This window comes from Pelodiscus sinensis, chromosome 2, assembly GCF_052426305.1.
Source record: "Pelodiscus sinensis isolate ZL-2025 chromosome 2, ASM5242630v1, whole genome shotgun sequence".
Classification (NCBI taxonomy): domain Eukaryota; kingdom Metazoa; phylum Chordata; order Testudines; family Trionychidae; genus Pelodiscus; species Pelodiscus sinensis.
The window spans coordinates 227652281-227678184 of record NC_143053.1 but is presented as its reverse complement, the minus strand read 5'-3'; the positions used below and the strand labels follow the sequence as shown (position 1 = coordinate 227678184).

At 46.1% G+C, this 25904-nt stretch overlaps 1 protein-coding gene and 1 pseudogene across 1 annotated transcript in view; one reads left to right on the top strand and one right to left on the bottom strand.

Moving 5' to 3' along the window:
• The window catches only part of GPR158 (G protein-coupled receptor 158), a 331365-nt gene that overhangs the window by 218040 nt on the left and 87421 nt on the right, over window positions 1–25904 (bottom strand). The gene's annotated exons all lie outside the window — the stretch shown is intronic.
• The window catches only part of LOC149525439 (uncharacterized), a 48520-nt pseudogene continuing 37199 nt past the window's right edge, over window positions 14584–25904 (top strand).

Below are 25904 nucleotides of genomic sequence, written 5' to 3'. Positions count from 1 at the left end.
TTAAGGAATTGGGTTGAGGGTGCAAGAATAAAAAGTCCATGCCTTTTGTTGGGACAAAATGTTTTCTATCACCCCATTTGTTGGTTGTGGAGGCTGTGGGTGGTGTTTGCCACACTTTGTCCGCTGCTTCAAGTATTGTCTCATCTAAAGGCAGCCCAATTTTGGATTTTGTAGAGGGTTCTTTAAGAGCTTATGCTGCTTTTCCTGCACTTCTGACAGCACAACCTCCTGACTGAAGGCCACCATTTTGAATAATTATTGAAATTGTTTTAGGTCATCACTAGATGTTTTAGGTCGTCACTAGATGAGGGCTCGTCTTAGATAACTGCTTCATCAGGTGCAGAAGACGAGTTATCATTTGATGGTATATCTCACTGAAGATGATCCAACCATTCAACAATCTGCTCTTCCTCGAGGTCCATGCCCTCTGTTGGAGGATCACATTGTGTAGAAGATAGTGTTCTCTTCAGAGGTATGTGTGAGGGGCTGTGGAGCTGTGGCATGGTGCTCAATAACAATAGGGGGACCAGAGGCTATGATGCTGATGACAGTATTGCCAATCAGGGTGCCACATGGGGTATTGATAGTGTCATAGACTGTGTGCCTCGTATGCTGTATGTGCTCTCTTTAGGGATGAGTGTTGTGAGGAGAACACCCTACTAGAATTGCCATGGTAGGCACTGAGTTGCGAAAAGTAGGTGAGCCTCTCATTGATAAGGGGGAGAAAGAGCGGTGCCATGCCAAGGACTCACATGGTGATCTGGTTCTTGCTCTCCCATCAGTATTGATGAAGCATGTGTTTTACTGCTTGTCGGGGAATGGTGGCAACTCGATGCTTTATGCCATGGTGCTGAGTCCGCCGGTGCTGTCAGTAGAGGCATCGATGCTGTTGGAACCGCAGAAGATGTGGGATTAGTCTGCTCTGTGAGAGGGCGGTTTGAGTTTGCCCTGTCTTTTCTCGATGCCGGAGGTGAAAGCCATGGCAGGGGTTTGCAGGGTGCCAGGAATAGCATTGTGCCAGTGGCACCATGGGTGCAGGTGGTGCCTTTGTTGATTTGGGGCCCTTAGTAGGTGCCCTTTTTGATGGCTGAGAAGTCGGTTTTGCAGACTTTGTAGAGTGCAATTCTGAGCCTGTTAGTGAGGAGGCTCGGGATTTTTCTATGCCCGAGGTGCCTGGTTCATCTCCTTTACCAATCCGTGATGGGAGGGAGCAGGCTGGTGAGTGCTTTGTTTTTGAACTCACTTTTTGTGGTGAGAGGTTCCCGTTGCCCCCGTTATGTGGATGGGGGTCTAGGGCACATAACAGCATGCATATTTTGAGTTCTCTATCTTTATGAGCTCTCACTGTCAGAATGTGACAATTAATGCATTTTTGTGAAGCATGCATTTCTCCTAGACAGCGTATGCATTCAGTGTAGCCATCAGAGGATGACATAGAGTCCTGGCATTTCTCACATTGTTTGAAGTCGGGAGAGCCCGGCATTTCGTCAGGTGGCAGGCTACACTACTTATTGCTGCAACTCTTCTTTATGAGTAAAAGCTCTCTTTTCTTTTCTTTTCTTTTCTTTTCTTTTCTTTTCTTTTCTTTTCTTTTCTTTTCTTTTCTTTTCTTTTCTTTTCTTTTCTTTTCTTTTTCAGTTTCTAGTTCACCGTAGCAAACTGTTATTCTGACTAACTATATACAAGCTGAAATAAAAAACTGTTTCTTTTTTTGAAAAAAAATTAACTCTTTAACAAAAGAGAAATGAACAGGAACAAGAATGTCTATGATATCTATTTAAATTTCTTTTTTCTTCACAGAAGTGACATGAGGAGGAGAGAGGTTGGAGCTCCATCCGTAGCCAAGGGTGGCAAAGAAGGAACTGACAGGAGTCGGGCTATGTGCGTTAACTTCAAAGGGGGAAACACCACGTGCCATTTGAGCATGTGCAGCCTGACTGGACATTGCTGTAAAAGTCTCCAATCTGTGGTGCTGGGACACCATGGGGCACCAACAGTGGCACAATGGGGATATCACTCAAAGAAGAACCCACATTTCTTGAATATATTATTTGTTAGAAAATTAAAAGACGTATTCATAGATTATCTACACTATAAAAAGTGCTATGCCATCTCTTGAAACATAACATTTAATTCCAAGAGCTATTGAAGAGAAGGAACAACATACTGGGATCAGATCACATAAAAAAAATGCTGAGATTTTAAACAATCTAGCACCCATTTCTATAGGAAAAATACTTTCTATAACATCATTTCAATCATTTAAAAATTCTGCGTTATCTTATGAGCAATAATAAAACTGGCATATCACCGTATCTGTGTGGAATGGAAAACTTTGGGGGACATAATGAGATACCTAATCAGCAAAAAGAGATGCCTATACTTTATAAAAACAGATGTCAATGTTTTTCAATAGAATTCACCCTGCAGCATGAGTGGAAGTGTAAGGAACTGAAAGGTTTTGTTTTTAAAGACGTAATATTAGTAGGGTACCAAACGCCTGTTCTGAAAACTGAATGAATACTAAATCAAGATAAATCTTTGTGTGTGCAATTCAATAAGGACAAATGCCATATACTCAATTTAGAAAGGAGCAATCAATTGCACACATAGCAAATGGAAAATGACTGCTTAGGGAGGAGTACTGTAGAAAAGAGATCTGGAGGTTACAGTGGATCACATGGTGACTATGAGTCAACAATGTGAAACTGTGGGGAAAAATAGTGAACATCATTCAGGGGTGTATTACAAAGAGAGTTGTAAGCAAGATACGTGAAGAAATTTGTCCACTCCAATCCATATTGATAAGGCCTCAACTGGAATAGTGTCCTGTTCTAGATGCCATTTTTGGAAAAGATGTGGACAAACTGAAGAAAGTCCAGAGGAAAGCAACAAAAATTACTAAAGGTCTAGAAAGCATGATCTATGAGGAAAGATTTGAAAAAAAAGAAGAAGACAAGACTAACAGAGGAAGGGGCAGGTAGGCATGATAACAGTTTAAATTACATAAAAGGTTCTTACAAGGGGGAGAATAAAAAATTGCTCTCCTTAACCTCTGATGTTAGGAAAAGAAGTACTGGGCTTAAATTGAAGCAAGGAAGGTTTAGGTTGGACATTCGGAAAAGCTTCCTAATTGTCAGGATAGTTAGGTAAGGGAACAAATTACCAGGGGGTGTTGTGGAATCTCCATCATTAAAGGTTTTTAAGAATAGGTTAGTAAACACCTAATAGAAATGATCAAGTTATTATGCAGTCCTGCCTTGAGTAAAGGGGACTGAAGTAGATGAACTCTTGAGATCCCTTCCAATCCTTCACTTTTATTATTAGATGGATGAAGCACAAAAAATGGGTAGTAGGTGGTCAAATTATACTGTCCTTTACACTTGTAAAATCTCATTGACTTCAACAGTTGTCATGGTGGATACAGTGTATATCACCCTTGCCTATTGATAAAGGACTATGGCATATCTATTGTAATGCAAGATAAGGAATTATAGCTGAAATCCTTTTCTTTCAATGTCTCCTTGCTTCCAGTTTCCTTTCCTGTTTGCCATCTATTTAATTTTATTAACCATTTCCTTTCATATTGCTCACAGTTTATCAAGTTAAGAATTATAGTTTGAAATAATACAGACTGAAAACACAGGCACATACAGGCGGAGGCTAGCTTTAGCATACATTTCATTGGGTCAGTTACATCCTACAGAAACAGCTGTCCAATCCAGCAGAAATGCCTTTTCTAGATAGTTACAGCCATAACAAACAAACTGAAATAGATTAATAGGGTAAATTGGTGAATTCTCCACCATTTGGAGTCTTTACATTGAGATGGTAGGTCTGTTTCACATACAGGCGTTAGTTCAGCCAAAAGTTACTGGGCTTGACAGCACTCACTTAGGGTATGTCTACACTACAGCGCTAATTCGAACTAACTTAGTTCAAATTAGTTAATTCGAACTAAGCTAATTCGAACTAGCACATCTAGAACTACAAACTAGTTCGAATTAGCGTTTTGCTAATTTGAACTAGCGCGTCCACACTGATTGGACGCAAGGGCGCATTTAAGGGCAGCTGAAACCGGTTCCGGCAGGGCATTAGGTCAGCAGTTGCTTTGTGTAGCTGCTGTCTGAGGCTATCTGAGGCTTGTGCATAAAGGGAACCCCCTGGACAGCCGGTTCTCAGTTTTTCCGCTTGCTTGCCTACCTCGCCGAGGGACAGCAAAGCGTTTTTCTCTGCGCCCGTCTGTGTCGGTGCTTCCCTTCGGGGACACCGCCGCAGGTGGCAACATGGAGCCACAGCTCGCCCTGAACTTTCTGGTGCAGTTTATGGACTTGCTGCTGCAAGCCTGCCAGCAATGGCTGGAGGCTGCCTGGTTCCACCTGGTGCACGTCAGCCCCCTGCCTCTCCGCCTGGCCACCCTGGGGGCCATGGAGCAGCTGCGGCGGCACCCGGGCGCCAGCGTGCCCCGCCGCATCTGGCGTCTGGACACCAGCAGCGACTGGTGGGACCGCATCGTCCTGGAGCGCTGGGGAGACCAACAGTGGACCCAGAACTTCAGGATGAAGAGGGACACCTTCCTGGAGCTCTGCAAGTGGCTCGCCCCTGCTCTGCGCAGAAGGGACACTTGCATGAAGCCCGCCATCCCCCTCCAGAAGGGTGTGGCCATCACCGTCTGGAAGCTCTCCATGCCGGACAGCTACCAATCCGTCGGGAACCAGTTCGGCGTGGGGAGATCCACTGTTGGAGCGGTGCTTATGCAGGTACGGCACTCGCCGGCCACTGGGCCGGGGGCGAGGAGGGCTGCAAGGAGGGGATGGGCCGTCCCAGGGAAAACAGGGAGTCGGGGGGGGGGGGGGGAGTCGGCAAAAGTGCCCTGCACCGGAGGGGCCGATCTCTCCCGGCCGTACTACATGCCGCCCGGAGGGGTTGCTCCCGGGAGTGGGGCGCGGGGCACTGCCAGGGCACGAGCACTCCCAGCCACCCGGGCGCCCCACTGATTCACGCTTTGCTGTGTCTCTCCGCAGGTGGTCAAGGCCATCAACCAGGTACTGCTCCGCAGGGTGGTCCGCCTCACCGACCCAGACGCCGTCATCTGGGGGTTCGGCGCCCTCGGCTTCCCCAACTGCGGGGGGGCCATCGACGGGACGCACATCCCCATCTGTGCCCCGGAACACCAGGCCTCCCAGTATGTGAACCGCAAGGGGTACTTCTCCGTCCTCCTGCAGGCCATGTGTGACCACCGGGGACAGTTCATTGACATTAATGTGGGCTGGTCCGGCAAGGCACACGACACCAGGGTGTACCGGAACTCCTCTGTGTGCCAGAGGCTGCACGCTGGGACCTTCTTCCCCGACCACCACATCAGGGTTGGGGACGTGGACATGCCCGTCTGCCTGGTGGAGGATGAGGCCTACCCCCTACAGCCCTGGCTCATGAAGCCCTACACGGGGCACCTCAACCCCTCCTGCCAGGCCTTCAATGCGAGGCTGACCAGGGCCCGCATCATCATTTAGGGGGCCTTCGGGCGACTGAAAGCCCGATTTAGGTGCCTCCTCACCCGCCTCGACCTCGCCGAGCACAACATCCCTCCTGTGGTGGCAGCATGTTCTGTGCTGCACAATTTGTGCGAGAGGAAGGGGGAGGCTTTCCTGCCAGCCTGGATGGCTGAGGCTGACCGCATGGCTGGCCAGTACGCTCAGCCCCGCACCGCCGCTGTCCGGGAAGCCCAGCAGGGGGCCGTCCGGATCCGGGAAGCCCTACGGGAGAGCTTCCAGGTGGAGGAGGAGGACTGAACTCTCCCTGCATGCCCCACTGGGGCCTTCTTCCACCCTCCCCCCCTTCCCCTTTCCCTTCCCTAACCTCCCTTCCTAATGTCAAATAAAGACACCTGTTTTGGCAAAAAAAAACCTCTCTTTATTTTACATAACTGGGGTGGAGGGAGGGAGGAGAAAGGGTGGCAGAGGGGAGGGGGAAACCTGGGAGGAGGGAGCTGGAAGGGAGTGGAAGGGGAGGAAGGGAAGGGAAAGCTCAGGCTTGGGAGTCCGGCTGGCTCTCCTGTCTCGCAACACTGCGGGTGCGGGGACCTCGGGGGGGAGCGGGTGTGGAGGGTGGGGCAGGAGGGACGGGGAGTGTGGAGGAAGCGGGAGAGGGAGCAGGGGCAACAGAGGGAGCAGGGGTGGGAGGAGGAGCGAGAGCTGCAGCAGCCGCAGGAGCCGGAGCAGGAGGAGGCAGGAACTGGTCCACCAGGGTCTGGAGGTGGCCTCTGAGGCCATGGCCCTGCTCCTCCAGCGCATCCACACTCCGCTGGCGCAGCCAAAGGTCCTCCCGGACCCAGTGCTCCTGGTTGCGGAGCAGCTGCTCCATGAACCAGAGGTGCCGCCGCTGGTAGTCCTCCTGGTTTCTGGCACGCCGGCTGGCCCGGGCGCGGGTGGCTGTTGCAGGCGGGGTGGTGCACCCTGCAGTCCCAGGTGCTGCGGCTGTGGTGAAACAAGAGCAGCGGTCAGTTCTCCCTGGGGACAAGGTGGGTGAAGCCCAGCCCCCCTCTGCAAGGCCAAGGCCCCTGCATGACACCCATCTGCTGCTCCATGGTGGGCAAGGCCCAGGCGCATGGTCCCTGGGCTCCCTCTCCCCCCCTACCCCTCCGTACACATAAGGAGAGCATGATGGTACTCACATGTGGAGGCCTCCCCAGCCTCGGACGACACAGGAGATGTTGTCTGTGGGATTCCTCAGGGGTCCTGGGTCCTGGGCAGGCTCCTGGCAGGCTCCTGGCTTGCAGCGTCCTCCGGCTCCTCCTCCTCGGTGTCCAGGACCGGTCCCTCTGCCCCGGGGTCGATGACCACCCGGGGGGCATGGAAGGCATGAGCCCCCAGGATGCGATCCAGGGCCTGAAAGTGGGGGCAGGCCTCCGGGTCGGCCCCTGGCAGGCAGGCCCGGGAGTAGGACTGCCGCAGGTCCTTTATTTTGCAGCGGACCTGCTCCCGGGTCCGCTGGTGGCCTCTGGCGGCCAGGCTGTCAGCCATGCGGCCCTAGACAGCCGCGTTCCTGTGGCTAGTGCGGAGATCGTGGATATTGGAGGCTTCCCCCCAAACCTCAATGAGGTCCACGATCTCCGCACTAGACCAAGCGGGCGCCCGCCTCTTGAGGCCCCAGGCAGGCTCCTGGGAGCCGCCAGGCTCGTCCCGGGAAGAGGGGGAGGGCTGCGTGGCATCGGGTGGCTGGCTCATCTTGTGGCAGGTGCAGGGTCTGCTGGCTGGGTGCTGGCAGCCTTGCAACTGGAACAAACTGTGTAGCCAGCCCGTGGCTCTTTAAGAGCTCCGGGGCCGGGAGGGGGGCAGACAAGTTTCCCTGGTGTTGGCCAGAGTGGCCACCAGGGCAAGCTGGGAAGGGTCAGCCTCCCACTAGTTCGAATTAAGTGGCTACACAGCCCTTTATTCGAACTAGCTAATTCGAACTAGGCGTTAGTCCTCGTAGAATGAGGTTTACCTAGTTCGAATTAAGCGCTCCGCTAGTTCGAATTAAGTTCGAACTAATGGAGCGCTAGTATAGCACCTATCAAAGTTAATTCAAACTAACGTCTGTTAGTTCGAATTAACTTTGTAGTGTAGACCTACCCTTACGTAGTAAAAATAACTTGCTCCACCACTGGAATTTCTGGACATCATTCTCTGAGCTGTGTTATGCAGGTTGTCAGACTAGGTAATCGTACCTGTCACTTCTAGCCTTAAAACCTGAGTGTGATAGCGGAGGCAAGAATATCTGATCTGAGGTGGCCTAGTTTTTATGAATGAAAGTTCCAAAAACCTAAACCAGAATTGTCAAAGTGGGACTCAGATTTAACAAACTGTCTTGGATTATAAATTTTAATTGGCTAATGTTGAAAGAAAATTACCTAACACTTAGAGTGAATCTAGAGTTTGGAACGGAAAATTTTTAAATGGGTTTTCAGGTCTTTGCAAAGCTCAAAGAATAAAAAATTACACTGGTAAAAGACTCATATCCACACAGCTCCCAAAAAGTATCACTACTAGTCTGAAGCACTTATGAAAATATTAAGATCTAACACAACATGCACCATCAGTAATAGATACACATGCCTTAAACAAATGCAACACTGTGATTCTCAATTGTCCAGTAGCATAAGGCAGTTCTTTTTTATTTTTGGTGAGTGGCATAATATCAGACCTTAAAATCAAATAATTTCATTCTTATAACCTTTTAGCTTTCTCTCTCCTGCCTCCCCATTTCAATTTGAATGTGATTTTAGTGGCTGATAATTTAGGAACAGCTAAAAATAGAAACCAGTTCTTTGTACAATTTGAGAATAGATTAGAAATTCATATTTCAAAGGGCATATAAAGCATTAATCTTTTACTCAAGTGGTTTGCAATATACTGGATGTTTAAATTGTATCAGAATTGAAGGGACAGAAAAGGCAAGATGGTAATCAGAATGACATGATATTAAAAGGTCATTATCTCACAATATACAAGGGCCAACACTCGTTGGTAGAGAAGTTTAATTATTACAAAGTTAGAAAAAATTCCAAGATCTAGTCCTGGATTGATATGCTATCATTATTCTTTTCCTTGTGCACTTTCTAGGGTGTCATAAGAAGCTGTACAGAAATAATCGATCGTAACCTGTCTTACTGTCTTACAGTTTTTATAGCACCTATCCCTCCTGCATACAATCTAGTGAGAACAAATATTTTAAAAGCTTAATTTCAGTAGAGAATGTGACCAATAAGACAGTGACCATATTAATTCCTGCTGTAAATGGGCACAACTTAGTTGTAGTACAAGGAGATACATTCTAGCTGATTTTGGGCCTGAGCCAATGAAATCAAAGGAACTAGAAATTAAATAATACTATTTCTTAATTCATGATGTCTTTAGACTTTCAAAAATTTAAACATGGGAATTCAGAAAAAATCAATAGAAACTTTAAAAAAAACCTCACAAAAGTATATACAGTGTTATCAAGATTTGCAGTCTTTGCTCCAACTATGTCAGAGTTGTATGCTGTGTTTGGGACAGGTCCCATATGAAGAGAGATTAAAAAGACGTGGACTTTTCAGTTTAGAAAAAAGGAGACGAAGGGGGGATATGATAGAGGTCTATAAAATCATGACTGGTATGGAAAAAGTGAATAAGGAAACGTTATTTACTTATTCTCACTAGTTCACTCGACTATCCAATAAGCATTTGCTTATCTGACTAGTCCTTAACATCCTTAATAAGAAACTAGGAGTCACCCAGGGTGTGGCTAGACTACAGGGTTTTTTCGAAAAAAGTGGCCTTTTTTCGAAAAAACTTCCTCTGCATTTAGACTGCTGCTGAGTTCTTTTGAAAGTAAATTGAAAGAACGCAGTAGTTTTTTTGGCCACAGAAAACCTCGTTTTACGAGGAATAATGCCTTTTTTTGGAAGTGCGCTTTCAAAAGAAGGCACTATGTAATGCAAACTGTGCTTTTTCGAAAGAGAGCATCCAGACTGCCTGGGTGCTATCTTTCAAAAAAGCGGTTTGCTTTTTCGAAAGTACTGGTTGTAGTTTAGATGCTTTTTTCAAAAGAGGCTTTTTTGAAAGTATCTTTCGAAAAAGCCTCTTTCGAAAGAGGCTTACAGTCTAGATGTAGCCCAAATGAAATTAATAAGGCAGCAGGTTTAAAACAAACAAAAGAAAGTTTTTCTTCACTCAGCACATCGTCAACCTCCTTGCCAGAGGATTCGGTGAAGGCTAGAACTTTAACAGTGTTCAAAAAAGAGATAGATAGATTCATGGAGGTTAGGTCCATCTATGGCTATTAGCCAGGATGGGTAGGGGTGGTATCCGTAGCTTCTGTTTCTCTGGAGGTGGGTGACGGGAGGGATCACATGAAGATTACCTGGTTTGATCCCTCCCTCTGGGACATCTGGTATTGGCCACTGTTGGCAGACAGGATACTGGGCTAGATGGACCTTTGGTCTGACCCAGTATGGCCGTTCTTATGTTCTTGTAGCAGCGTTGGTAGTAGGGATGTCAACATGTAGCCAAATACCTCCTTTTCTGGGAAGACACTGGATATGACCAGAGCAGGCCAGCCAGGAGAGGCCACAGTGCTTGTATACTGAGGATTGTGATGGACTTGAAAGCTGTCACTTTAAGAGCTGGAGTTTCCTTATCCTCATGAAAGGCTAGAGGGTTTGTAGCAAAACATTTGATCAGTTTCAGTTTGGAAAGAGCCTTTTTGAAAAAGCAATTAGGTGTGAGTTGTTCCTCAGTTCCTGTTCTCTCCCACTCTGTTTTGGGGATTTGTGGATAACTGTTCTTAATTCTAGGAAATAAACTAGCATTACACTGGAGCTTTTCAGCAAGGGTATTTATGTTTTTGTCTAACTTCTCTCTGTGTGTGCTGCTGAAATAACAGCCATGTGGCAACCCAAGAGCAAAGTGAGAAAGCAGGAACTGGAAGCAGCTTGGACATGACCACTTGGTAGGCTGGAGCACAGAAGAAGAGCATACTGCAAAGAAGCTAGTGAGTGGCACACATGGCAGCCGGTCACAGAATTTGTGGGAAGCAAAAGAGAGGGGTCTGAATGATATGCTTAGGGACACAGAGCCAGTCATCTGTTTGGACTCTTAAGGGACAGAAAGCCCCCCAAAAAAGATTATTGCAAAGAAAATGTTCTAGAGATTATTTAGGCAACCTAGGAGGCCTGATATTGAAGCTTCCCAGGTGGTCAGAGAAGTCTGCTATCAGGAACTGTGCAACAAGTGCTGGAACAGCAATGGAGAGCCAATGTAGATGGATCTTCCATTAGACAGGTCACAGACTGATCCAGGCCATGAAGCCTGCAAGTTATCTGCTAGCTTTTGATAGAAAAACAGACTAAAGAGGGTACCCCAGAACTAGGCCTGAAGCACCTTAATCCTCTATTGCAGGGCTGGGCAAAATATGCCCCAGGAGCTGGAGCTGGCCCGTGGATGTAGCAGGGTGCCTCAGGAAGACACCCTGCTCACTTCGCGACCCCCTTTGCACACCGCTCAGAAAAGCGGCTGCCACAGACATTTCTTTTTCTCAGCTGTAAATCTGGGGAGAGGGAGTGGTGCTTAAAAGGATGCTCACACCCCTGCACAATCCCATTGGCCGATTTCTAGCCAATGTGAGCTGCCTGTTTGAAGAACAGGCAGCACGGGAAGTACCCTATCTCCTTCCCCTCAGGTTCTTATTCACCAATGCACATGGCTCCTGCAGCCTGTGTGGAGGCTGGGGCAGGCAAGGAAGCTACCTGAGAACCCTGCAGGGCTGTTGGCTGGAGTCACCCAGGTTAGTCTCCTAATCAGAGCCTGCCTTTGGCACCCCAGTCCCTCTCTTCCCACAACCCTCTGCCCCCATCCAGTCCTGCCCCCCTATCCCACATAAGCCAAACCCTTTGTCCCCCTTCTGAACTCCTACCCCCTCCCAGTCCCTGCACCCCAGTCTCCTGCCCTAGGTCACCTTCACCCAAACTCCCTCCCAGACCCCACTCTCCCTCCTGCACCCTATCCCTTACTCCAAGCTCCCTTCTGCATCCAACCTCCATCCCAGACCCTGCACTTCCTCCATTAATATTATGGAAGAGTGCAGTTCTTGATCACTTTCCAAAATCTTGGAGTGGCCCCCCACCAAAAATTATTGCCTAACCCTGCTTTATTGGATGCCTCCAACGGCCAAGCCAGGAACCAGTATGTTGTATCTTGAAATATACTGCTTAAGCCACTGTATTTAGGGTGCCTGCAACCTATATTTTTTGCCAACTCTGATAAAATGCTTCCTCACCTCAGCCATGTACATGAGTGCTTATTGGGCCTAGCAGCTGATGAGTCTGTGTTGCTACCGAGTCATAGTACACCTGGTATTATGGAGTACATTCAAAGGTTTGGGTTACCACAGCAATATCTCATGTGGGGTAGCAAAGCTTTTGTGTGAGATGGCAGCTGCTCCTTCCCATCAATTCTTGGGGAGGCACCTATGGGAAATGAGAGAATGAACAGTTTCTCTGCTTCATATATTAGCTGGGCTTGTAATGCCAGACTAATGCCAGCAAACTGCTTTCTCCAGTTCTCTAGCTTCAACTGACAGCGGTTCCCTTGCCATCTCATCAATTCTGATATTTTATTTAAGGAAATGATGGCCTTTACACAGAAGAATATATAATTACAATGTCTAGACTTCAGCATTATTATAACTTAACATTGAAATCAGATCTAATAAGATCTGCCGTCAGAAAAGCACTTACTGAGACTAAGTATAGTTTTCTACTGTCAGATTTTTTAAAACTTCTATAGCAAATCATTCTGGACTTAAAAAAATGTTGTCTTTTCTAGGGAAATGGATGGGAGATGCTCAGGAAGTAAATAAAATAAGTAAATATAAGTTCAGAGTCCCAGCTGGTATAAACTCACATAGTTGTATTAACTTCAATAAAGCTACTGAAGTTTACAATAAGTGAGAATCTGGCCCACTATTTTTAAACTCTCGCATATAATTAATCACCAACAAACATTTCAAGATAAGGCATACTCCAGACTTTTGCTGTAAAAAGACTGATCTGGTGAGTAGTATGGGATTGCCAGAAAAGCTTTAATGTGCATGTCTCTTAAGCTGAGTGTAGATCAATACTGAAATTAGCAAAATAAAAAATTACCCAGTATGCTAGAAGAGGCATGTTATTAACATGCTGGAACAAATACTGCTAACAGTGTGAATTTATCATCTCCCTCTTTTACTTACACACACAGAGAGACACACACACACCTCAGTGTCAATCAAATGTGAAGTTTCATTCATACATCTCTACAGAAATAAAAGTAATCTAATGATTTGTGGGAAAAATTAGTTTGCATTCATCATGACTCAGTTTGAAATCAGGATCAACTTAATAAGGTAAAAACCCCAATAATAGAAAGATAGTCAGAATGCTGTTTTGGAAGTCCAATTTTAGATACACTTCTCTCCTCACTTCTTCTTCAAGATATGCAGATAAATTCATACCTGTAAATACCCAAAAGAACTTCTTTGTGCAAGCCCATTAAAAATGTAAGGATACTCCTTGTACTTTCCAAACCTTACTGGGCATAACCAAATCTAAGCACTAACCTAAGTTTATCTATGCATACCTCATTTATGCTGCTGTTCAAAAGATACTTTGCCAGGTAACTGTATGATGACAGATACAATAGCAACAACACCCTGACAGTTACTATGAGGATTAGTTCTCTTGAGATTATCAGAAACCCGGTGCTGACCAGCAATGCTGTAGAAGCATTAAAAACCTAGAGGACAGAAACTAGATGAGTGATAGAAATTGGACAAACATCTCAGACACTTCACCAAAGGATTAATGCCCACAAAACAGATATCAGACAAGATCACAAAGAGAAAACAGTTTCTTGCCATTTTAACCAGAAAGGACTCTCTCTCAATGACTTAACCACCTGCATTCTGCTACAAAGACCTTTTACATCTGCACTTGAAAGGGAATCCTCTGAACTGTCATTCATGTTAAAATTCGACACTTTCCAACAAGGACTTAACAAACATTTGAACTATCTCACCCATTACCAAGATAGTTTCCCCAATTATCACCTCTAATACCATTAACTCACAAACATCCCACTCTCCCTACCTCTAATATCATCAATTCACAGACACTTACCTTCCTTCCTTCCCCCCCCCCCTGCATCCCCCTCCTGTTCTGCAATGTGATTTGTCCTTTTCATATTTGTTCATTTTTTTTAATTGTATCCTTTGGTATATATGGTTGTGACTACTTTCTTCCACTATTTGATCTGAGGAAGTGGGTCTGGCCCACGAAAGCTCATCATCTAATAAACCATCTTGTTAGTCTTTAAAGTGCTACATTGTCCTGCATTTTGCAGAAATTAGATGAGTTTCTAAATGACAGTATCTCAGCTGCAGACAATTATTCTGCTTTATTTTGTTTCTTACTGTTAGAACAGTACAGAGAATCACTCTCTAGCAATATACTGAAGAAGAGGAGGTTACTCACCTTTAGCAGTAACTGATGTTCTTCAAGATGAGTGTCCCTGTATTGCACAGCATGTGCTCTTCAAGCAGTGCCAGGGGGGTGGGAGGGCTGGGCTGTGCATTTGGAGCAGTAGGGCACGCAAGCGCCGTGCAGTGCAACCACACATGCATGGCTAACCCTCCCCTCAGTTCCTTCTCCACTGGAAACCCAGTCTGTGGAAAAAACAATCTCCAAAGTAGAGGGGAAGAAGGGAGGGTAGTGGAGCACCCCCAGGGACACTCAGCTCAAAGAATGTCAGTTACCGCTAAAGGTGAGTAACCACCTCCTCTTCGAGAGAGATATCCCTGTGGGTGCTCCACAGCAGGTGCCCACAAAGCAATATGTCCTAAGGAGGCAGGGACTTCGGATCTGGAGGGTAAGCTGTAGCCAACACTGCCTTGGTGACCCTTGTTGAAGAAAGAGGTCCATGAGCGAGTGTGTAGCGCTTTGCAAACAATTTATCAGAAGCCCATGTGGCTGCAGCACATATGTCCTCAAGAGGGATCTTGCAGAAGTAAGCTATCAATGTGGCCATGGCCCTGGTGGAATGGGCTCGAATGGAGGTAGGTGGAAAAAGCTGGTTATGCTGATAGCATAAGGCTATGCAGTTGAAAATCTAGTGAGCTAGTCTTTGGGAGGATATCTGTTGTCCTTTTTTGGGTGAAGCTCTAAAAGGCCTCATTCTGTGAATGTAAAATGAGAGAGCCCTACAGACATCTAGTGTATGCATCCTTGCTTCGAAAGTATTGGCATGGGGGTTTAGGCAAAAAATACAGGCAGACCCCGGGTTATGTCAATCCGACTTAAGTCGGACCCCTAGTTACTACTTTCAAGTAGGAATAAGAAATCCTCCGGAAAAGGCTTTATTTTCCGGAGAATAACGTCTAGACTGGCGCTTTTCTCCGGCTTTTCCCCAAGCCGGAAAAAAGCGGCAGCCATGTTAATGCAAATGCCACGGGGGATATTTAAATCGCCCGCGGATTTGCCTATTCCAAAGTCTACATTAGCATCCCTTTTCCGGAAAGGGGTGCCAATGTAGACACAGCCAGCATGTTTTACATGTTGAGACAGCACGACTGTGCAAAAGTACATTGTATACTTGGTTGGAGCATTGTAACTCTATTGTCAAAGAGCCATCCAGGCACCAAGCCTTTAGATGGAGTCTGAGGAACAATGGGTGTTGGGTCTGTACACCTGAATGGTACAGCAGCCTGCGGTTGCCTGACAAGGAGATTGGCGGAAACAGTGCCATTCTGCTGAAGAAAGGGAACTGGGCCAGCATGGAGCTATTAGAATAACTCTGGCCTTGTCTCTCTTTATCTTGAGTATTGTGCAGAGAAGAAGGGGAATGGGAGGGAAGGCACAGAGGAGCCGACGGTTCCATTTCATGGTGAGAGAATCCTCAAGGGAGCCTTTGCCTATGCCCACCCTGGAGCAGTATAGGGGGCATATGTTGTTGGTGCTTGATGTGAAAAGTTCTATTACAGAGTGATCCCAGTGAGCGAAGATCACATCTAGTGTCTCCTGCTTTATCCGCCACTCATGTGGTTTAGGTAGTGATCTGCTTAATGTGTTGGCCGTGGTGTTCAGCGTGCCTAGTAAATAACAAGCACTGAGAGTGATTCCATGGGAAAGGCACCAATTCCGCAAAGTAATAGCCTCTGTACAGAGGATGTGGGAATGGGCACTCCCTATCTGTTTATGCAGAACATGCTTGCGACATTGTCAGTGTATATCTTGACGTGCTTGTGTGCTATTGCCGGAAGGAAGCGTTGGCAGGCTAGTCTTATTTCCAGTCCATTTATGTGGAGAGTCCTTTCTCTCAGTGCCCAGAGGCCCTGTGTTGTTAAGTTTCCCATGTGCGCCCCCCAGCCCGTGAGGGTAGGCATCTGTTGTAATGACAGCGGAGGGCTCTGGTGGCTGGAATGGGATTCCTGTGCATAAGTTTCATCACAGTAAAGCATGGATGGAGAGAGACCTGATGATAGGATAATAGTTTGGCCTGTAGACTGTACTGAGCCATCCCTGTAAGCTCCTCATGAATGGATGTGCACTGGGGACAACTGGGTTGCATGCTGCCATGTGGCTGAGCAGTTGAAAAGTGCCATGACCTGCGGCATCATGTGTAGCTTTTGGGCCAGGTCCTTGATCTTTTTTAACCTTTCAGTGGGCAAGGAAGTTATTGCCACCAGTGAGTCATGTTGTGCCCCTATAAACTGGTATGAGTACTGACTTTGTTTCATTTACTAGTAGGTCCAAGGAATGGAAACAAGCCATGACTGTGCAAATGTCATGGTGAGACTGTGCCTCCAAACTAGACTTGGTTAGGAAGTCATCGAGATAAGAGAAAATGATGATGTTTAGTTTCCTTAGGTAGGTGGTGACTACTGCAAACTTTTTGGAGAAGACTCTTGGTGCCATGGAGAGTCTAAATGACTGGACAGTATATTGATAGTGGCACATACCTAGGACAAAGCGAAGAAACATCTATGAGCAGGATGAATGTGCACACGAACATAGGCGTTCTGCAAGATGAGAAACGAAAACCGGTCACTGAGCTCCAGAGCAGGAATAATGGTCTTTAGCGTTACCATCTTGAACTTCTTTCTTTTTATGAATTTGTTAAGGACTCAAAGGTCTTAAATGGGGTGCCATCCATTGTTCTTCTTTTATGTAAGGAAACAGTATGCGTAGAAACCACACCCTCATATCTCCGTGGGACCAGTTCTATAGCACCCAATCTGAGGAGATGGTCAACTTCATGTTGTAGGATACCATTGTGAGAGTGGTCCCTAAAGAGGGATGGAGTAAGTGTGTGGGGAGGGGGAATGGAGATAACAGGGACAGTATATCCTGTATGGATTGATCACAGCACCCATTTGTCAGATGTTATGGTCTACCATGCTATGTAAAACAGCTTAATACAATGGTTGAATATTTTATCAGAAGTTGGTGATTCTGGAGCAGGGGAAGATGTTTTCAGTGCCTCGACCAAAGCCTCAAATTTGCTTGTTTGGCTGAGGTGGCTGTTTTGCAATGCTGTTTTGGTTACATTGCACTGCTGCCTGCCCTGACCATGCTGTTGGTGAGACTGGTGGTCCTGTCTCTGCTGCTGATAGTGATAAGTATATGTGGGGTACTCAGGTCTCGGGTATGGTTGGTACCTAAATTGTTGCCTTCTGGTTGCAGGCATATGAATATCCAAAGAACATAGAGTCATCCTTGAATCCTTCACAGAATGGAGAACCTCGTTGGTCTTTGTTGAGAAAAGCTTTTTGCCCTTGAAGGGGAGGACCTCCACTGTGAACTGTATTTCCCTGGGAAATTTTGAAGAGTTAAACCTGAAGGCTTGCCTCATAAGGACCGCTGTGTCTGTCGACCTAGTGGCCGTATCAGTGGTGTCAAGGGAGGCTTGTAGGACTTGTGGGAAATTGTTTGCCCTTCAGCAATCACTGCTTTAAATTGTTGTTTCTTTGCCTCAAGTATGCCATCAATAAAAGTCTTGAATTCAAATAATTGTTGAAGTCATATTTGCTAAGCAGTGTGACATAGTTGGCGACTATAAGCTGAAGGGTGGAAGATGTGTAGACCTTCCTACTGAAGAGGTCTAGACTTTTGCTATTCCTGTTGGCTGAGATGGATTGTGGCTGGTGTTTATTTCTCTGGTGTGCAGCCTTGACTACTAGAGAGGTAGGTGGTGGATGGGTAAACAAAAACTTGGATCCCTAAGGGAGAATGTAATATTTTCTACCAGCTCTTTTGCAAGTGGGTGGTATGGTTGCAGAGGTCTGCCAAATTGTTTTTGTGGGATCCATAATAGCAAGGTATATAGCAGGGGTGGGCAAAAGGTCCTCTGCGGGCTGGATCCAGCCCACCAAGCAGGAGCATCCAGCCCACGGAGACCCTGCTGCACCCCAACCTGAAGCTTTCTCCGCTCTGTCCCCATCCTGCAAGCAGCACGTGGCACTTCAAAGCATCATGCACTGCTCACAGTGTGGGGGCAGAGCAGAGAAGGCTTCAGGTTCTCCCCTGCCCCCAGGCCTTAAAAATGATCCGGGGCTGGGGTAACCCCACTCCTTCCCATTTAGGCCCCACCCCTTCCAGGGTGGCCCAGGTCTACTTCCAAAATTTTTGAAGTGTCCCCCAGGCAAAAATTATTGCTCACCCCTGGTTTATGGGGAGCATGATCTTAGTGGTGGGGTGGCCTGTTGTATGTTGGGTCTCGGAGACTTTCTCCATGGCAATATTCAGTTCTGCTGCCACCCTTTTAAAAAGGCCCTGGAAGGACATAAAGTTGTTGGCTGTCGTGGGAGGTGGTGGCATTACTGCTTTGTCTGGTGAGGACAATGAGACATAGAATCATAGAATCATATCTGGTCCTGATTCACGGTTTTGTTGAGCTGGTGTATCCTCCTCAATCCTCTGAGGAGATGGAGACTGAGTCAAGGGGAGGGCACAGGCTGCTTGTTTGTCAGCTTAGTGTGCTTTCTCTTGTAACCATATCGCCACAGGCTCCAGTACTGCCACTGTGCACCATATAGCATGGCCAGTGGCACCAGGGATGTGGGAGGTTGTAGCCCCCGTTGAGTATCTAAAAGTAGCACAGGAGGACAGTACCAAGACCTCAGTACTGGGCGAAAGTTGAAGTGAGAAAGATAACTCCCCTCCATCATCCTCACTGCTAGATAGTAGCATAGGAGAAGAAACATGCCTTGGTGCCACTGTGACTGGGGATATATTAGTGCCGAGGAAGGGGGAGTTGATTGTAGAGGAAACAGTGAAGTCCTTATGCGGAAGGTACCTCAGTGCCGGTGTAGACGGTGCCGTTAATGGCAATGCCATAAATGGTACTGATGCTGGCTGTGAATCCATCGGAACTGATGACTGCTGTGGCGCTGTTACGGTTGTGGTTCTGGCAGCAGTGTTGGCAGTACTGGAGTCTGGTACCGCTGGGGGCTGTGGTTCTGAGTGATGCATTCTTGGTACTAATGACAACTCCTTTTGTTTATCTGGTGCCTTGGTGGGCCCTGAGCTTCTTAAAACAGGCACCTCATGGCCTGTAGCCTCGGTGGGGTTTTTTTACACACTCTGTTTGGAAGTACTGCACTGAGTGCCAGAGATGGCACATCATATGTGGGGAGGTGTGGTGCGGCCTCTCGGTGCCAACTTCTCAGCCACATGTCGCTTAGACGATAGCAATTTATGAGACAAAGGTGCGCTTCTTTGGGGATTTTTCCCCTTTATCAGATTTCTGTTTTGCAGGCCATTTGGACCCTGGGTTGGAAGCAGAGTGCTGTGCTTTTTCAAGCGTTAGCATTTTGGGGGGAGTTCTCTATCCCTGCGTGTATGCGCCTTAAACTTGGCACAGTGAGGGTAGTCCTGCTACACATGGCTTTTGCCTAAGCATTTAATGCACTTGGAGTGTCTGTCAGAAATGGGCATCATTTCATTATAGGCAGAGCAGCATTTAAATCCTGATGAGCCAGGCATTTCTGGCCAACCAGGGTAAATAAAGGAGCAAGAGGAGAAAACAACTTGAATAACAATTTTGTTTGGGGTTTTTTGTTTTATTTTATTGGTAGGAGGACAAACTTGAATGAGCAACAAAGAAAAAACAATGACAACGGGTGAGAATGAACTACTTATCTACAGAGAACAATGCTGAGCGAGGAGCACTGCTGAACTCCGTCTTAAGCCGGGGACGGAAAAAAGGAACTGAGGGGAAGGTGGCTGCGCATGCGCAGTTGCACCACATGGCGCTCACACGCCCTGCTGCCACACATGTGCAGCCCCCCAAGCACTGCTTTGAAGAGTCTAGTCTGCGGTGGTGGGACACACTGACACCTGCTGTGGAGCACCCACAGGGGCATCTCTCAAAAAAGAACTGAGAGTTATAACTTAAAAGAGAGTCAGGCAACAAAATCCAAACAATATGGCATATTGACTAGTGGTGGTAAAGAAAATACACAGTAATGATTACACAGAGAAATAGGAAAATGTGTGTGTTTGCTTTTTTTTTTAAATGCGTTATGGAAGTTTTAGATTTTGCACGTGTAACTGCCACCATTTTGGCCAAATTGACAATTAAACAAGGGATCTCAAGAGATAAAAGCGGGAACATCCACAGCTTGAGTTAAAACAGCACCTTCCACAGCTGAGCCTGTAGCAAACTGACTTCCTCTTGAATCAGTCTGGGATATATTTCACATAGCCAGTAGGTTATGTAAGCAATAGATGAAATCCCTTATTTGTGTACAGTACAGATCTTGTATAGTTACCTGATAATGAAAGTGAAAAAGCACCTTTCATACCCATCTGCAACCCAAAGGAAGCCATGTTTAGAGATAAAATGAGGTTGCTTCACTAAATACATTAGAAGTCAATTCATTCATGTTTTCTTCAATTGGTTCTCGGCAATTAGATATGAGGCATTTTTTTTTAAATGGGGATTCTGTAGCTTTATGTTTAACATAGATCTGAATTGTTGTCTGATTTCCAGGACACCACTGTGTGCATAGCTGTGGGAAAAATTAGCTTAGAAGAATATTTCCTCATGAAACCAAAGAATAGATGATCAGCACAGACACAGAGGTAGGCACAAAAAGCCAGAAGAGGGTTTATATAGTTAAGGGGGAAAATGTAGAAAGTCACCTTAGTTGCTTAACCCTCTGTACCCTCAAAAGAGCTAAAAATGTGAGAGCACATGACTCCAAGGAACCTCCCATTATGTATTAAAAAAATGCCCTAGATAGGAGCCTTTTGTGGGCTTTTCCATTGTGACTGTCCCTTTAAGAACTAGCTCACATCAAGATGTCATCATCAGGAAAAGAGAAACTGTCTCTCACAGCCAGAAGCAATTCCACAAAGGAATTTGAACAATCAGGATAGAAGTCTAGACTGGAAAACAATGTTGAGGGGAGATCCAGCAGTACAGGATAAGATTACCAGCCAATATTTAACCAGCTTGTCTAGGTTTTTTTATGGATTTGCTAGTGAAATAATTTAATCTGCCAGAATTTCATTTTATGTGGGGCTAAAGATTTGCATTATTATTACAAGACACTGGGATATCTCATGTTAAAAGTGTCCCCACTTCCTCAGTTTAACAGATAGAAGATCAAAACTGCTGAAAATACTGCCACCGTCTTCCCACCAACCCACAAGTGCAACATGCATGTGTATGAGAGAGGGCTTGAGTCATGTGAGACTCAGCAGACATGCAAGACATCGGAGAGAAGGTACAAGTGATCCTACTACACCACCGGAGGAAAAAACTCACATCAGAAAAAACGAGGAATCCTATGGCACTTTAAAGACTCAGGGTATGTCTATACTTGCTCCCTAGTTCAGACTAGGGATGCAAATGGAGCATACTGAAATTGCTAATGAAGCACGGGATTTAAATATCCCACACTTAATTAGCATATTCACAGCAGGCTGCCATTTTGGATTCAGGGTATTGCAAAATAATTTGCCCCGTGTAGATGCGTTATTCCGAGAGAAAATCCTTCTCTCGGAATAACTGTTAAACCTCATTGCACAAGGAATAACAGGTTTATTAGGGCATAAGCTTTCATAGGTAGAACCTACTTCATCAGATGAATTGAAGTGGAAGTTTCAGAGGCAAATACACACACGTGCGCACGCACACACTGACACACTAACACAGACCTGCCTCTCAAGTTGGAATGTCAACAGGCTTACCTTGGGGTAAGTCTGAAGCTGGGGTTTTTTGCTTTCAAAGGTGGTAACTCTAGTAAAGGATGAGGAGTTCCCAGTAACTAATTTTGGGGAGCAGCAGGCTGCTGCATTCTAAGCTAGATGGAGTTCTTTCAGAACATGGAAATTCATTCTTAGCACTAGAGTGCTGCATTCCATAATTGTGACAATTATCTTTTAGCAACTGATTCATTTAAAACTATGGGAACACTACTTCACCCAACTTACATGAGGCATGAAAGCTATTACCAACAGTGTGTACTGAATACAGGCGTTTTCAGTTGTGGAACACCAATCCATCATTTGAAACTTTTAAAGCAATACTGGATGTCATTCTCAATGATATGCTGTGATAACAAGCACAGATTACTGGTTTTCCTGCAGGAATTACTAGTGAAATTCCACTTCCTGTGCTAAACAGAATGTCAGACTGCATGATCACAATGGTTTCTTCTGGACTTCATTTATGAATCTACTACAGGCAGTCCCCGGGTTACGTACAAGATAAGAACAAACCTACAGTCCCTAAGTTGAATCTGTATGTAAGTCGGAACTGGCGTCAGCCGCTGCTGAAACTGATCAGTTTCAACCGCGGCTGAATCTGGACGCCAGTTCTGACTTACATACAGATTCAACTTAAGAAACCCAGGCGTCCCCAAGTCAGCTGTTGCTGAAACTGATCAGCGGCTGATTCCAGGAAGCCTGGGGCAGAGCAACTCTGCCTCGGGCTTCCTGTAGTCAGCCGCTGGTCAGTTTCAGCAGCGGCTGACTTGGGGACGCCTGGGGCAGAGCAGCTGGGGTGCTGCTGGGTTGCTCCAGTAGCACGGCTCCTCGGCGCTACTGGAGCAAACCAGCAGCACCCCAGCTGCTCTGCCCCAGGCGTCCTGATTCAGTTGCTGCTGAAACTGACCAGCAGCGGCTGAATCAGGACGCCTGGGGCAGAGCAGCTGGGGTGCTGCCGGATTGGTCCGGAGCAGCGCTGCGGGACCAACCCGGCAGCCCCCAGCTGCTCTACCCCAGGGGTAGGCAAGAAAAGCCTGGTCTGCTGGGGGGGCACTAGCTGCACCCCCCCCCCCCAGCAAACCAGGGAGACGGGGGTGGCGGGACCACCCAAGTCCTCCATGGCTTTGCTCCGTCTCCCTGGTATGCTGACCTGGGAGACGCGGAGCAAAGCCACAGAGCACGCAGGCAGCGGGACAGTCCAAGCGCGCCTGGACTGTCCCGCTGTGGGTGTGCTCCAAGGCTTTGCTCCCCGTCTCCCTGCAGACCAGGGAGATGGGGAGCAAAGCCTTGGAGCACGCCCGCAGCGGGACAGCCCGGGCACGCTTGAGCTGTCCCCCTGCGGGCGTGCTCCGCGGCTTTGCTCCCCGTCTCCCTGGTCTGCAGGGAGACAGGGAGCAAAGCCTTGGAGCACACCCGCAGCGGGACAGCCCAGGCGCGCCGTGGTGTCCCACTGCAGGCATGCTCCGAGGCTTTGCTCCCCATCTCCCTGGTCTGCTGATCGGGAAACGGGGAGCAAAGCCTTGGAGCACGCCTGCAGGGGGACAGCTCAAGCGCACCCGGGCTGTCCCGCTGCGGGCGTGCTCCAAGGCTTTGCTCCCCGTCTCCCTGCAGACCAGGGAGACGGGGAGCAGCTTTTCTTGCCCCAGAGGACGGGGGCGGCGGACCGCGGCGCATCTGGGCGTCCCACCGCTCCCATCCTCTGGTGCGAGAAAAGCCCCGTTTGTAACTGCGGATCCGACATAAGTCAGATCCACGTAACTCGGGGACTGCCTGTATACAAAATTGTTCTTCGAAAGACTAAGCATTATTGAACCCTGTCTATAAATAAATAAAACATCTCTTTTTAAGTAATTGTGTTCTGTAGATATGCAGTTCATGTCTTTGTCTTGAGTTTATTGCACCTTTCAATCTTTCAGCACTCCACTGTCTGTAAAAATAAACTACTACAGGTTGAACCTCTCTAATCCAGCACTCTCTTGTCCAGCAACATCCATGGTACAACATGATTTCAGTTTGCCGGATGTCCTCTTATCATGGGTGTGGCCAAGTTTCCTGTGGTCCCATAAAGTTAGTTTACAGCCATGAGTCCTGGCTCTCAGAATTCTATGCTGTTTCTTAGCTTTAATTTACCCCTAGATATCTTCTAAGAGCCCAGTAAGCAGTGGAAGCACTGGAAAATTCTTTGGTTCCACACTGGTCAGATCCCGAAGATGCTGGACTACAGAAGTTAAACCTGTGCTGTGATGAGAAGAATGGCTGCAGTTTATTGCAATGGGACACATTATACCATGTTCATGGAGACCTCATTTTATTTTAGATTCTTGAAAACTAAAATGAGAGTAACTTTAGCCTCAGAGCCTCTGGCTCCTCCTGGTTTAAGGAAGAATGACAGAATGCTTGGCTTTTCTGTGTTTGAATTTAAAAAATGACTTATCTCAATGATATTCACAATAAATTAAACTAAATCGGTCTTCTAAAAGTACTCAAATCAATTATCTTAAGAGATAAAGAATGACTCAGCAACATTTAATAAAAATGAATAAACAATACTAGTGTTAAACTTTTTTTTCATAATCTTACAAAGTCTTAATGAAAAATGTGTCATTACCCAGTGGAAATCAACTACACGAGCCTACAGATCTTAATCAGAACACAATGTGAACTTGGAGAGTTGCGGTTCTAATCTATTTTAATCACATATGAAACATTCCTCTTTCAGTTTTAAACAAGGATTCTCTAATGATTCAGCTAATAACTATGCCCAGCCTAAAAGATTCTCAAGGCTGAAGTGAAGGAAATTAACCCCGTATAAATTAATTTATTATGGGGATTTTGTGGAAGAAAAACAGCTTGGAAATAGAATTGTCTTTAGAAAAATTCACCCGTTTAATGAAACTCCTACATAGAATGATTTAATGCATACCATAGATTGAGGGATACCAGGGAAACAGAGTCCTAGATTCAGAACTTATTACCCACAATGAATAGCACTATAGTACACACATAGCCACATTATAGTCTGCGGGACTACTTGTGAACTAAGGTACTACTAAACCAGAATTAGAGTATCAGAGTCTGGTCCAGTGAAAGTAATTGAAATGGTCCTGTATTTTATTAAACATAGCCAGAAGGGACACCTGTGATCAGCTAACATGACCTCCTGTATAACAAAGGCAATAGAACTTTCCAAAAATAATTCCTAGCATACATTATAGAATCTTGATTTAAACATCGCCAATGATGGAGATGTTTGCCACCACAATCCTTGGCAAAATGTTCCAATGGCCAACTACCTTCACTGTTAAAAATTTATAACCCATTAAAATTCTGAATTTATCCAGTTTCAGCTTCCAACCACTAGATCATGTTAGACCTTTTTCTGCTACAATGAAGAGCCCATAATAAAATATTTGTTCCCCATGTACATATTTACAGGCTGTGATCAAGTAGCCCCTAAACGTAATTGATAAGGCACATTTTCTTCTCCTTCAACTGTTCTTCTAGCTTTTCTCTGAATCATCTCTAGTTTATGAACATCATCTTGAATTGTGGGCACCGTAAATGGACACAGTATTCCAGCAACAATCATACCAGAGCCAAATTAAAATAATTGCTCAAGATTCCCCCATTAATGCATCCAAAGATCACAGTAGCTTTTTTTTTGCATCAGTATTGTATAGTGAGCACATGTTCAGCTGATTGTTCACCGAAATTTCCAAATCTTTTTCAAAAATCACTGTTTTTCAGGATAGAGTCCCCTATCCTGAAAGTGTGGCCTACATTTTTAGTTTAAATATATATACATTTATATGTAGCTGTAATAAAACTAGTGGGCTGGCTTGACCCAGTTTACCAAGCCAGCTACACTGCTCTGGATTAGTAACCTGACATCTTCATTATTTACCTGTCTCCAAATTTGTGCATCATGTGCAAACTTTATTGGCAATGATTTTATGTTTTCTTCCATGTTATTAATAAAAATTTTAAATGGCACAGGGCCAAGAACCAATCCCTGCAAAGCCCCACTAGAGATATACCCACTTAATTATTCTTTGCTTACAGTTACATTCTGAGACCTACCATTTAGCCAGCTTTTAGTCCATTTAATGTTTGCCAAGTTCATTTTACATCG